The sequence below is a fragment of the Necator americanus genome, chromosome I (genome assembly GCF_031761385.1).
Source record: "Necator americanus strain Aroian chromosome I, whole genome shotgun sequence".
NCBI lineage: Eukaryota > Metazoa > Nematoda > Chromadorea > Rhabditida > Ancylostomatidae > Necator > Necator americanus.
Genome location: NC_087371.1, coordinates 25,048,446 through 25,061,813, shown reverse-complemented (window position 1 = coordinate 25,061,813; position 13,368 = coordinate 25,048,446).

Genomic DNA, 13,368 nt, shown 5'->3' with positions numbered 1-13,368 from the left:
GAACTGGCTTTTACTGTTTGTGTCGTACGGTCCTGTGGTGTAGTGGTTATCACGTCTGCTTCACACGCAGAAGGTCGCCGGTTCGATCCCGGCCAGGACCTTTTCGAGAGTCTAACTCATTGTCAGGAAAAGATAGGAACTGGCTTTTACTGTTTGTGTCGTACGGTCCTGTGGTGTAGTGGTTATCACGTCTGCTTCACACGCAGAAGGTCGCCGGTTCGATCCCGGCCAGGACCTTTTCGAGAGTCTTCCTCTTTCTCTGAAAACGATAGGAACTGGCTTTTACTGTTTGTGTCCGTACGGTCCTGTGGTGTAGTGGTTATCACGTCTGCTTCACACGGAAGGGCCGGTTCGACCCCGGCCAGGACCTTTTCCGCGGCTGCTTCACACGCAGAAGGTCGCCGGTTCGATCCCGGCCAGGACCTTTTCGAGAGTCTAACTCATTGTCAGGAAAAGATAGGAACTGGCTTTTACTGTTTGTGTCGTACGGTCCTGTGGTGTAGTGGTTATCACGTCTGCTTTACACGCAGAAGGTCGCCGGTTCGATCCCGGCCAGGACCTTTTCGAGAGTCTAACTCATTGTCAGGAAAAGATAGGAACTGGCTTTTACTGTTTGTGTCGTACGGTCCTGTGGTGTAGTGGTTATCACGTCTGCTTTACACGCAGAAGGTCGCCGGTTCGATCCCGGCCAGGACCTTTTCGAGATCCTTTTCAAAAGATAGGAACTGCTTCACTGTTTGTTCGTACGGTCTTGGTGTAGTGTTATCACGCTGCTAAGCAGAAGGTCGCCGGTTCGATCCCGGCCAGGACCTTTTCGAGAGTCTAACTCATTGTCTGGAAAAGATAGGAACTGGCTTTTACTGTTTGTGTCGTACGGTCCTGTGGTGTAGTGGTTATCACGTCTGCTTTACACGCAGAAGGTCGCCGGTTCGATCCCGGCCAGGACCTTTTCGAGAGTCTTCCTCTTTCTCTGAAAACGATAGGAACTGGCTTTTACTGTTTGTGTCGTACGGTCCTGTGGTGTAGTGGTTATCACGTCTGCTTTACACGCAGAAGGTCGCCGGTTCGATCCCGGCCAGGACCTTTTCGAGAGTCTTCCTCTTTCTCTGAAAACGATAGGAACTGGCTTTTACTGTTTGTGTCGTACGGTCCTGTGGTGTAGTGGTTATCACGTCTGCTTTACACGCAGAAGGTCGCCGGTTCGATCCCGGCCAGGACCTTTTCGAGAGTCTACCTCTTTGTCTGGAAAACGATAGGAACTGGCTTTTACTGTTTGTGTCGTACGGTCCTGTGGTGTAGTGGTTATCACGTCTGCTTCACACGCAGAAGGTCGCCGGTTCGATCCCGGCCAGGACCTTTTCGAGAGTCTAACTCATTGTCTGGAAAACGATAGGAACTGGCTTTTACTGTTTGTGTCGTACGGTCCTGTGGTGTAGTGGTTATCACGTCTGCTTCACACGCAGAAGGTCGCCGGTTCGATCCCGGCCAGGACCTTTCGAGAGTCTAACTCATTGTCAGGAAAAGATAGGAACTGGCTTTTACTGTTTGTGTCGTACGGTCCTGTGGTGTAGTGGTTATCACGTCTGCTTCACACGCAGAAGGTCGCCGGTTCGATCCCGGCCAGGACCTTTCGAGAGTCTAACTCATTGTCAGGAAAAGATAGGAACTGGCTTTTACTGTTTGTGTCGTACGGTCCTGTGGTGTAGTGGTTATCACGTCTGCTTCACACGCAGAAGGTCGCCGGTTCGATCCCGGCCAGGACCTTTTCGAGAGTCTAACTCATTGTCAGGAAAAGATAGGAACTGGCTTTTACTGTTTGTGTCGTACGGTCCTGTGGTGTAGTGGTTATCACGTCTGCTTCACACGCAGAAGGTCGCCGGTTCGATCCCGGCCAGGACCTTTTCGAGAGTCTAACTCATTGTCAGGAAAAGATAGGAACTGGCTTTTACTGTTTGTGTCGTACGGTCCTGTGGTGTAGTGGTTATCACGTCTGCTTCACACGCAGAAGGTCGCCGGTTCGATCCCGGCCAGGACCTTTTCGAGAGTCTAACTCATTGTCTGAAAAAGATAGGAACTGGCTTTTACTGTTTGTGTCGTACGGTCCTGTGGTGTAGTGGTTATCACGTCTGCTTTACACGCAGAAGGTCGCCGGTTCGATCCCGGCCAGGACCTTTTCGAGAGTCTAACTCTTTGTCTGGAAAACGATAGGAACTGGCTTTTACTGTTTGTGTCGTACGGTCCTGTGGTGTAGTGGTTATCACGTCTGCTTCACACGCAGAAGGTCGCCGGTTCGATCCCGGCCAGGACCTTTTCGAGAGTCTAACTCTTTGTCAGAAAAAGATAGGAACTGGCTTTTACTGTTTGTGTCGTACGGTCCTGTGGTGTAGTGGTTATCACGTCTGCTTCACACGCAGAAGGTCGCCGGTTCGATCCCGGCCAGGACCTTTTCGAGAGTCTAACTCATTGTCTGGAAAACGATAGGAACTGGCTTTTACTGTTTGTGTCGTACGGTCCTGTGGTGTAGTGGTTATCACGTCTGCTTCACACGCAGAAGGTCGCCGGTTCGATCCCGGCCAGGACCTTTCGAGAGTCTAACTCATTGTCAGGAAAAGATAGGAACTGGCTTTTACTGTTTGTGTCGTACGGTCCTGTGGTGTAGTGGTTATCACGTCTGCTTCACACGCAGAAGGTCGCCGGTTCGATCCCGGCCAGGACCTTTCGAGAGTCTAACTCATTGTCAGGAAAAGATAGGAACTGGCTTTTACTGTTTGTGTCGTACGGTCCTGTGGTGTAGTGGTTATCACGTCTGCTTCACACGCAGAAGGTCGCCGGTTCGATCCCGGCCAGGACCTTTTCGAGAGTCTAACTCATTGTCAGGAAAAGATAGGAACTGGCTTTTACTGTTTGTGTCGTACGGTCCTGTGGTGTAGTGGTTATCACGTCTGCTTCACACGCAGAAGGTCGCCGGTTCGATCCCGGCCAGGACCTTTTCGAGAGTCTTCCTCTTTGTCTGGAAAAGATAGGAACTGGCTTTTACTGTTTGTGTCGTACGGTCCTGTGGTGTAGTGGTTATCACGTCTGCTTTACACGCAGAAGGTCGCCGGTTCGATCCCGGCCAGGACCTTTTCGAGAGTCTAACTCATTGTCAGGAAAAGATAGGAACTGGCTTTTACTGTTTGTGTCGTACGGTCCTGTGGTGTAGTGGTTATCACGTCTGCTTTACACGCAGAAGGTCGCCGGTTCGATCCCGGCCAGGACCTTTTCGAGAGTCTTACTCTTTGTCTGAAAACGATAGGAACTGGCTTTTACTGTTTGTGTCGTACGGTCCTGTGGTGTAGTGGTTATCACGTCTGCTTTACACGCAGAAGGTCGCCGGTTCGATCCCGGCCAGGACCTTTTCGAGAGTCTACCTCTTTGTCTGAAAACGATAGGAACTGGCTTTTACTGTTTGTGTCGTACGGTCCTGTGGTGTAGTGGTTATCACGTCTGCTTTACACGCAGAAGGTCGCCGGTTCGATCCCGGCCAGGACCTTTTCGAGAGTCTAACTCTTTGTCAGTAAAAGATAGGAACTGGCTTTTACTGTTTGTGTCGTACGGTCCTGTGGTGTAGTGGTTATCACGTCTGCTTCACACGCAGAAGGTCGCCGGTTCGATCCCGGCCAGGACCTTTCGAGAGTCTAACTCATTGTCAGGAAAAGATAGGAACTGGCTTTTACTGTTTGTGTCGTACGGTCCTGTGGTGTAGTGGTTATCACGTCTGCTTCACACGCAGAAGGTCGCCGGTTCGATCCCGGCCAGGACCTTTCGAGAGTCTAACTCATTGTCAGGAAAAGATAGGAACTGGCTTTTACTGTTTGTGTCGTACGGTCCTGTGGTGTAGTGGTTATCACGTCTGCTTCACACGCAGAAGGTCGCCGGTTCGATCCCGGCCAGGACCTTTCGAGAGTCTAACTCATTGTCAGGAAAAGATAGGAACTGGCTTTTACTGTTTGTGTCGTACGGTCCTGTGGTGTAGTGGTTATCACGTCTGCTTCACACGCAGAAGGTCGCCGGTTCGATCCCGGCCAGGACCTTTCGAGAGTCTAACTCATTGTCAGGAAAAGATAGGAACTGGCTTTTACTGTTTGTGTCGTACGGTCCTGTGGTGTAGTGGTTATCACGTCTGCTTCACACGCAGAAGGTCGCCGGTTCGATCCCGGCCAGGACCTTTTCGAGAGTCTAACTCATTGTCAGGAAAAGATAGGAACTGGCTTTTACTGTTTGTGTCGTACGGTCCTGTGGTGTAGTGGTTATCACGTCTGCTTCACACGCAGAAGGTCGCCGGTTCGATCCCGGCCAGGACCTTTTCGAGAGTCTAACTCATTGTCTGGAAAACGATAGGAACTGGCTTTTACTGTTTGTGTCGTACGGTCCTGTGGTGTAGTGGTTATCACGTCTGCTTTACACGCAGAAGGTCGCCGGTTCGATCCCGGCCAGGACCTTTTCGAGAGTCTAACTCATTGTCTGTAAACGATAGGAACTGGCTTTTACTGTTTGTGTCGTACGGTCCTGTGGTGTAGTGGTTATCACGTCTGCTTCACACGCAGAAGGTCGCCGGTTCGATCCCGGCCAGGACCTTTTCGAGAGTCTAACTCATTGTCAGGAAACGATAGGAACTGGCTTTTACTGTTTGTGTCGTACGGTCCTGTGGTGTAGTGGTTATCACGTCTGCTTCACACGCAGAAGGTCGCCGGTTCGATCCCGGCCAGGACCTTTCGAGAGTCTAACTCATTGTCAGGAAAAGATAGGAACTGGCTTTTACTGTTTGTGTCGTACGGTCCTGTGGTGTAGTGGTTATCACGTCTGCTTCACACGCAGAAGGTCGCCGGTTCGATCCCGGCCAGGACCTTTTCGAGATCTTCCTCATTGTCTCTGAAAACGATAGGAACTGGCTTTTACTGTTTGTGTCGTACGGTCCTGTGGTGTAGTGGTTACACTTTTTTTACACGCAGAAGGTCGCCGGTTCGATCCCGGCCAATTTTCTTCCTCTTTTCGAAAACGATAGAACTGGCTTTACTGTTTGTGTCGTACGGTCCTGTGGTGTAGTGGTTATCACGTCTGCTTCACACGCAGAAGGTCGCCGGTTCGATCCCGGCCAGGACCTTTTCGAGAGTCTAACTCATTGTCAGGAAAAGATAGGAACTGGCTTTTACTGTTTGTGTCGTACGGTCCTGTGGTGTAGTGGTTATCACGTCTGCTTCACACGCAGAAGGTCGCCGGTTCGATCCCGGCCAGGACCTTTCGAGAGTCTAACTCATTGTCAGGAAAAGATAGGAACTGGCTTTTACTGTTTGTGTCGTACGGTCCTGTGGTGTAGTGGTTATCACGTCTGCTTCACACGCAGAAGGTCGCCGGTTCGATCCCGGCCAGGACCTTTCGAGAGTCTAACTCATTGTCAGGAAAAGATAGGAACTGGCTTTTACTGTTTGTGTCGTACGGTCCTGTGGTGTAGTGGTTATCACGTCTGCTTTACACGCAGAAGGTCGCCGGTTCGATCCCGGCCAGACCTTTACTTGCGTACGGTCCGGGGAGTGTTCACGCTGCCAAGGTCGCCGGTTCGATCCCGGCCAGGACCTTTCGAGAGTCTACCTCTTTCTCTGGAAAACGATAGGAACTGGCTTTTACTGTTTGTGTCGTACGGTCCTGTGGTGTAGTGGTTATCACGTCTGCTTCACACGCAGAAGGTCGCCGGTTCGATCCCGGCCAGGACCTTTTCGAGAGTCTAACTCATTGTCAGGAAAAGATAGGAACTGGCTTTTACTGTTTGTGTCGTACGGTCCTGTGGTGTAGTGGTTATCACGTCTGCTTCACACGCAGAAGGTCGCCGGTTCGATCCCGGCCAGGACCTTTCGAGAGTCTAACTCATTGTCAGGAAAAGATAGGAACTGGCTTTTACTGTTTGTGTCGTACGGTCCTGTGGTGTAGTGGTTATCACGTCTGCTTTACACGCAGAAGGTCGCCGGTTCGATCCCGGCCAGGACCTTTTCGAGAGTCTTCCTCTTTCTCTGAAAACGATAGGAACTGGCTTTTACTGTTTGTGTCGTACGGTCCTGTGGTGTAGTGGTTATCACGTCTGCTTTACACGCAGAAGGTCGCCGGTTCGATCCCGGCCAGGACCTTTTCGAGAGTCTAACTCATTGTCAGGAAAACGATAGGAACTGGCTTTTACTGTTTGTGTCGTACGGTCCTGTGGTGTAGTGGTTATCACGTCTGCTTCACACGCAGAAGGTCGCCGGTTCGATCCCGGCCAGGACCTTTCGAGAGTCTAACTTCATTTCAGAAAAAGATAGGAACTGGCTTTTACTGTTTGTGTCGTACGGTCCTGTGGTGTAGTGGTTATCACGTCTGCTTTACACGCAGAAGGTCGCCGGTTCGATCCCGGCCAGGACCTTTTCGAGAGTCTTCCTCTTTCTCTGAAAACGATAGGAACTGGCTTTTACTGTTTGTGTCGTACGGTCCTGTGGTGTAGTGGTTATCACGTCTGCTTTACACGCAGAAGGTCGCCGGTTCGATCCCGGCCAGGACCTTTTCGAGAGTCTAACTCATTGTCAGGAAACGATAGGAACTGGCTTTTACTGTTTGTGTCGTACGGTCCTGTGGTGTAGTGGTTATCACGTCTGCTTCACACGCAGAAGGTCGCCGGTTCGATCCCGGCCAGGACCTTTCGTGAGAGTCTAACTCATTCTCAGAAAAAGATAGGAACTGGCTTTTACTGTTTGTGTCGTACGGTCCTGTGGTGTAGTGGTTATCACGTCTGCTTTACACGCAGAAGGTCGCCGGTTCGATCCCGGCCAGGACCTTTCGAGAGTCTAACTCATTGTCAGGAAAAGATAGGAACTGGCTTTTACTGTTTGTGTCGTACGGTCCTGTGGTGTGTAGTGGTTATCACGTCTGCTTCACACGCAGAAGGTCGCCGGTTCGATCCCGGCCAGGACCTTTCGAGAGTCTAACTCATTGTCAGAAAACGATAGGAACTGGCTTTTACTGTTTGTGTCGTACGGTCCTGTGGTGTAGTGGTTATCACGTCTGCTTTACACGCAGAAGGTCGCCGGTTCGATCCCGGCCAGGACCTTTCTTCAGGACCTTCGAGAGTCTAACCTCATTGTCAGGAAAACGATAGGAACTGGCTTTTACTGTTTGTGTCGTACGGTCCTGTGGTGTAGTGGTTATCACGTCTGCTTTACACGCAGAAGGTCGCCGGTTCGATCCCGGCCAGGACCTTTTCGAGAGTCTACCTCTTTCTCTGAAAACGATAGGAACTGGCTTTTACTGTTTGTGTCGTACGGTCCTGTGGTGTAGTGGTTATCACGTCTGCTTTACACGCAGAAGGTCGCCGGTTCGATCCCGGCCAGGACCTTTCGGAGGTCTCCCGGCCAGGACCTTTCGAGAGTCTTCCTCTTTCTCTGAAAACGATAGGAACTTGCTTTTACTGTTTGTGTCGTACGGTCCTGTGGTGTAGTGGTTATCACGTCTGCTTTACACGCAGAAGGTCGCCGGTTCGATCCCGGCCAGGACCTTTTCGAGAGTCTTCAACTCATTGTCGAGAAAACGATAGGAACTGGCTTTTACTGTTTGTGTCGTACGGTCCTGTGGTGTAGTGGTTATCACGTCTGCTTCACACGCAGAAGGTCGCCGGTTCGATCCCGGCCAGGACCTTTCGAGAGTCTAACTCATTGTCAGAAAAGATAGGAACTGGCTTTTACTGTTTGTGTCGTACGGTCCTGTGGTGAGGGTTATCACGTCTGCTTCACACGCAGAAGGTCGCCGGTTCGATCCCGGCCAGGACCTTTCGAGAGTCTAACTCATTGTCAGGAAAAGATAGGAACTGGCTTTTACTGTTTGTGTCGTACGGTCCTGTGGTGTAGTGGTTATCACGTCTGCTTCACACGCAGAAGGTCGCCGGTTCGATCCCGGCCAGGACTACACGCAGAAGGTCGCCGGTTCGATCCCGGCCAGGACCTTTTCGAGAGTCTAACTCATTGTCAGGAAACGATAGGAACTGGCTTTTACTGTTTGTGTCGTACGGTCCTGTGGTGTAGTGGTTATCACGTCTGCTTCACACGCAGAAGGTCGCCGGTTCGATCCCGGCCAGGACCTTTTCGAGAGTCTAACTCATTGTCAGGAAACGATAGGAACTGGCTTTTACTGTTTGTGTCGTACGGTCCTGTGGTGTAGTGGTTATCACGTCTGCTTTACACGCAGAAGGTCGCCGGTTCGATCCCGGCCAGGACCTTTCGAGAGTCTAACTCATTGTCAGGAAAAGATAGGAACTGGCTTTTACTGTTTGTGTCGTACGGTCCTGTGGTGTAGTGGTTATCACGTCTGCTTAAAGGTCGCCGGTTCGATCCCGCAGGACCTTTCGAGAGTCTAACTCTTTCTGGAAAAGAAGGACTGGCTTTTACTGTTTGTGTCGTACGGTCCTGTGGTGTAGTGGTTATCACGTCTGCTTTACACGCAGAAGGTCGCCGGTTCGAACCCGGCCAGGACCTTTCGAGAGTCTACCTCATTGTCTGAAAACGATAGGAACTGGCTTTTACTGTTTGTGTCGTACGGTCCTGTGGTGTAGTGGTTATCACGTCTGCTTCACACGCAGAAGGTCGCCGGTTCGATCCCGGCCAGGACCTTGCGCGCCCGTTCGATCGGCCAGGACCTTTCGAGAGTCTAACTCATTGTCAGGAAAAGATAGGAACTGGCTTTTACTGTTTGTGTCGTACGGTCCTGTGGTGTAGTGGTTATCACGTCTGCTTCACACGCAGAAGGTCGCCGGTTCGATCCCGGCCAGGACCTTTCGAGAGTCTAACTCATTGTCAGGAAAAGATAGGAACTGGCTTTTACTGTTTGTGTCGTACGGTCCTGTGGTGTAGTGGTTATCACGTCTGCTTCACACGCAGAAGGTCGCCGGTTCGATCCCGGCCAGGACCTTTTCGAGAGTCTAACCTCATTGTCAGGAAAGATAGGAACTGGCTTTTACTGTTTGTGTCGTACGGTCCTGTGGTGTAGTGGTTATCACGTCTGCTTCACACGCAGAAGGTCGCCGGTTCGATCCCGGCCAGGACCTTTCGAGAGTCTACCTCATTGTCAGGAAAAGATAGGAACTGGCTTTTACTGTTTGTGTCGTACGGTCCTGTGGTGTAGTGGTTATCACGTCTGCTTTACACGCAGAAGGTCGCCGGTTCGATCCCGGCCAGGACCTTTTCGAGAGTCTAACTCATTGAAAAGATAGGAACTGGCTTTTACTGTTTGTGTCGTACGGTCCTGTGGTGTAGTGGTTATCACGTCTGCTTCACACGCAGAAGGTCGCCGGTTCGATCCCGGCCAGGACCTTTCGAGAGTCTAACTCATTGTCAGGAAAAGATAGGAACTGGCTTTTACTGTTTGTGTCGTACGGTCCTGTGGTGTAGTGGTTATCACGTCTGCTTTACACGCAGAAGGTCGCCGGTTCGATCCCGGCCAGGACCTTTCGAGTCTAACTCATTGTCAGAAAAGATGAAGGAACTGGCTTTTACTGTTTGTGTCGTACGGTCCTGTGGTGTAGTGGTTATCACGTCTGCTTTACACGCAGAAGGTCGCCGGTTCGATCCCGGCCAGGACCTTTCGAGAGTCTAACTGAGATAACGCTTTTACTGTTTGTGTGACGGTCCTGTGGTGTAGTGGTTATCACGGCTGCTTCACACGCAGAAGGTCGCCGGTTCGATCCCCGGCCAGGACCTTTCGAGAGTCTAACTCATTGTCAGGAAAAGATAGGAACTGGCTTTTTCTGTTTGTGTCGTACGGTCCTGTGGTGTAGTGGTTATCACGTCTGCTTCACACGCAAGAAGGTCGCCGGTTCGATCCGGCCAGGACCTTTCGGGAGTCTTCTCTCGAGGTCTTCCTCTTTCTCTGAAAACGATAGGAACTGGCTTTTACTGTTTGTGTCGTACGGTCCTGTGGTGTAGTGGTTATCACGTCTGCTTCACACGCAGAAGGTCGCCGGTTCGATCCCGGCCAGGACCTTTTCGAAGTCTAACTCATTGTCAGGAAAAATAGGAACTGGCTTTTACTGTTTGTGTCGTACGGTCCTGTGGTGTAGTGGTTATCACGTCTGCTTTACACGCAGAAGGTCGCCGGTTCGATCCCGGCCAGGACCTTTCGAGAGTCTAACTCATTGTCAGGAAAAACAGGATAGGAACTGGCTTTTACTGTTTGTGTCGTACGGTCCTGTGGTGTAGTGGTTATCACGTCTGCTTCACACGCAGAAGGTCGCCGGTTCGATCCCGGCCAGGACCTTTCGAGAGTCTAAACTCATTGTCAGGAAAAGATAGGAACTGGCTTTTACTGTTTGTGTCGTACGGTCCTGTGGTGTAGTGGTTATCACGTCTGCTTCACACGCAGAAGGTCGCCGGTTCGATCCCGGCCAGGACCTTTCGAGAGTCTAACTCATTGTCTGTAAAAGATAGGAACTGGCTTTTACTGTTTGTGTCGTACGGTCCTGTGGTGTAGTGGTTATCACGTCTGCTTTACACGCAGAAGGTCGCCGGTTCGATCCCGGCCAGGACCTTTTCGAGAGTCTAACTCATTGTCAGGAAAAGATAGGAACTGGCTTTTACTGTTTGTGTCGTACGGTCCTGTGGTGTAGTGGTTATCACGTCTGCTTTACACGCACACGCAGAAGGTCGCCGGTTCGATCCCGGCCAGGACCTTTTCGAGAGTCTTCCTCTTTCTCTGAAAACGATAGGAACTGGCTTTTACTGTTTGTGTCGTACGGTCCTGTGGTGTAGTGGTTATCACGTCTGCTTTACACGCAGAAGGTCGCCGGTTCGATCCCGGCCAGGACCTTTTCGAGAGTCTTCCTCTTTCTCTGAAAACGATAGGAACTGGCTTTTACTGTTTGTGTCGTACGGTCCTGTGGTGTAGTGGTTATCACGTCTGCTTTACACGCAGAAGGTCGCCGGTTCGATCCCGGCCAGGACCTTTTCGAGAGTCTAACTCATTGTCAGGAAAAGATAGGAACTGGCTTTTTACTGTTTGTGTCGTACGGTCCTGTGGTGTAGTGGTTATCACGTCTGCTTTACACGCAGAAGGTCGCCGGTTCGATCCCGGCCAGGACCTTTTCGAGAGTCTTCCTCTTTCTCTGAAAACGATAGGAACTGGCTTTTACTGTTTGTGTCGTACGGTCCTGTGGTGTAGTGGTTATCACGTCTGCTTCACACGCAGAAGGTCGCCGGTTCGATCCCGGCCAGGACCTTTTCGAGAGTCTAACTCATTGTCAGGAAACGATAGGAACTGGCTTTTACTGTTTGTGTCGTACGGTCCTGTGGTGTAGTGGTTATCACGTCTGCTTTACACGCAGAAGGTCGCCGGTTCGATCCCGGCCAGGACCTTTTCGAGAGTCTAACTCATTGTCAGGAAAAGATAGGAACTGGCTTTTACTGTTTGTGTCGTACGGTCCTGTGGTGTAGTGGTTATCACGTCTGCTTTACACGCAGAAGGTCGCCGGTTCGATCCCGGCCAGGACCTTTCGAGAGTCTTCCTCTTTCTCTGAAAACGATAGGAACTGGCTTTTACTGTTTGTGTCGTACGGTCCTGTGGTGTAGTGGTTATCACGTCTGCTTCACACGCAGAAGGTCGCCGGTTCGATCCCGGCCAGGACCTTTCGAGAGTCTAACTCATTGTCAGGAAAAGATAGGAACTGGCTTTTACTGTTTGTGTCGTACGGTCCTGTGGTGTAGTGGTTATCACGTCTGCTTCACACGCAGAAGGTCGCCGGTTCGATCCCGGCCAGGACCTTTTCGAGAGTCTTCCTCTTTCTCTGAAAACGATAGGAACTGGCTTTTACTGTTTGTGTCGTACGGTCCTGTGGTGTAGTGGTTATCACGTCTGCTTCACACGCAGAAGGTCGCCGGTTCGATCCCGGCCAGGACCTTTTCGAGTGTCTTCCTAATTCTCAGGAAACGATAGGAACTGGCTTTTACTGTTTGTGTCGTACGGTCCTGTGGTGTAGTGGTTATCACGTACACGCAAAGCGAAGGTCGCCGTTCGATCCGGCCAGGACCTTTTCGAGAGTCTTCCTCATTCTCTGAAAACGATAGGAACTGGCTTTTACTGTTTGTGTCGTACGGTCCTGTGGTGTAGTGGTTATCACGTCTGCTTTACACGCAGAAGGTCGCCGGTTCGATCCCGGCCAGGACCTTTTCGAGAGTCTTCCTCATTCTCTGAAAACGATAGGAACTGGCTTTTACTGTTTGTGTCGTACGGTCCTGTGGTGTAGTGGTTATCACGTCTGCTTCACACGCAGAAGGTCGCCGGTTCGATCCCGGCCAGGACCTTTTCGAGAGTCTAACTCATTGTCAGGAAAAGATAGGAACTGGCTTTTACTGTTTGTGTCGTACGGTCCTGTGGTGTAGTGGTTATCACGTCTGCTTTACACGCAGAAGGTCGCCGGTTCGATCCCGGCCAGGACCTTTTCGAGAGTCTACCTCATTCTCAGAAAAAGATAGGAACTGGCTTTTACTGTTTGTGTCGTACGGTCCTGTGGTGTAGTGGTTATCACGTCTGCTTCACACGCAGAAGGTCGCCGGTTCGATCCCGGCCAGGACCTTTTCGAGAGTCTAACTCATTGTCGCAGGAAAGATGATAGGAACTCGGCTTTTACTGTTTGTGTCGTACGGTCCTGTGGTGTAGTGGTTATCACGTCTGCTTCACACGCAGAAGGTCGCCGGTTCGATCCCGGCCAGGACCTTTTCGAGAGTCTAACTCATTGTCAGGAAAAGATAGGAACTGGCTTTTACTGTTTGTGTCGTACGGTCCTGTGGTGTAGTGGTTATCACGTCTGCTTCACACGCAGAAGGTCGCCGGTTCGATCCCGGCCAGGACCTTTTCGAGAGTCTAACTCATTGTCAAAAGAAAAGGAACTGGCTTTTACTGTTTGTGTCGTACGGTCCTGTGGTGTAGTGGTTATCACGTCTGCTTCACACGCAGAAGGTCGCCGGTTCGATCCCGGCCAGGACCTTTCGAGAGTCTACCTCTAAATTTTAAAAGGGAAAAAAGAACTGGCTTTTACTGTTTGTGTCGTACGGTCCTGTGGTGTAGTGGTTATCACGTCTGCTTCACACGCAGAAGGTCGCCGGTTCGATCCCGGCCAGGACCTTTTCGAGAGTCTTCCTCTTGTTCTCTGAAAACGATAGGAACTGGCTTTTTACTGTTTGTGTCGTACGGTCCTGTGGTGTAGTGGTTATCACGTCTGCTTCACACGCAGAAGGTCGCCGGTTCGATCCCGGCCAGGACCTTTTCGAGAGTCTTCACCTTCCGAAAACGATAGGAACTGGCTTTTACTGTTTGTGTCGTACGGTC